The sequence below is a fragment of the Penaeus monodon genome, chromosome 32, assembly GCF_015228065.2.
Source record: "Penaeus monodon isolate SGIC_2016 chromosome 32, NSTDA_Pmon_1, whole genome shotgun sequence".
NCBI classification, from domain to species: domain Eukaryota; kingdom Metazoa; phylum Arthropoda; class Malacostraca; order Decapoda; family Penaeidae; genus Penaeus; species Penaeus monodon.
In genome coordinates, this window is record NC_051417.1 from 14,356,822 (window position 1) to 14,358,036 (window position 1,215).

Consider the following 1,215-nt stretch of genomic DNA (forward strand, 5'->3'; position numbering starts at 1 on the left):
CATTCATACACAAAATGTATCCCTTCCAGTGTGAAAAATCATCTCAACAGGGTCACACTTTACTGCAAGTATTATGAAAACCTTCATAAATGGGAATATAGAATTATTTGGGATGTTTGTTGTTTATGAACTTGTGCCAAATTTGTACATGGCAGATTTGTTATATACTGTACCATATGATTTGTGGCAGGTTCATATATACAGATAAAGATGTCACATTATTCACTGTGTTGTATATTACAACCATAGTTTTTGGAAAGATAAGAGAGAAAATAATATTTTTAAAAACTTCCAGTTAAGCTTTTGCAGACATCATGTCAAATGATTCGAAATGGTAGAGGATTTCTGCATTTTCATATCAGTAAGACAAAAAAGAAAGAAAAACATTTGTAGAATGTGCACTTTTATTTATTGCTTCTTGTTCTCATAGATATACATAAGAACACAATACAGTAATTGGTTCTGGACTGTGAAGTGGTGTTTTTATGTTCAGAAGATTTATTTTATGAAGCCAAGTCATCCACTCCTGTTTCATGAGTATTAGGAAACAGGGTAGGAGGAGACAGCACTTGAAGTATTGCTCAATCTATTATTCTCATTATAAGGAAATTATCTTATCTCTAGGACTTACTGTTGGAATATAAAATCTCACAGGATGAGATAATCCAATTATTTTGCTGTCCATTTGTTTGTTGGCACATGATGCTTGTTTACTTGAACAGTGGAAAGCTTTAGGAACTCAAAATTATTAAACGAGGATTGCATATTAATATTCCAGTCCTGTTCCTTTTGTTTAGCTCCACTGGTGATTCTTTCCTAGGTTTAATTCTCAATTATAATAAAATCATGTATGATAGATATATAGATATATTGCTTTAATTTCATATCAAGTTTTAAGATAAGAAAAATATTGATGAAACACTCAGCTGCAATAATTATGCAGACATAATATACAAGTGGAAAACTAATACAAACATTTGTCATTAGCCTTCTCTTACTTAAGAAAAAATTTTATTTTAGGACTTGATGCATATGTCATCACTATTGTAAACACAACATTTGATACATGAAAAGAAAATATGAATATGATGTTAAGAAAAAAACAAGTGATTACTTCCATAACTAATTAAAATATATAAATAAATTGTTATTTATTTCTCCATATTGGCTCATATTATCACAAAGATAAGAAGAAAAGCCATCCCTGGAATAACA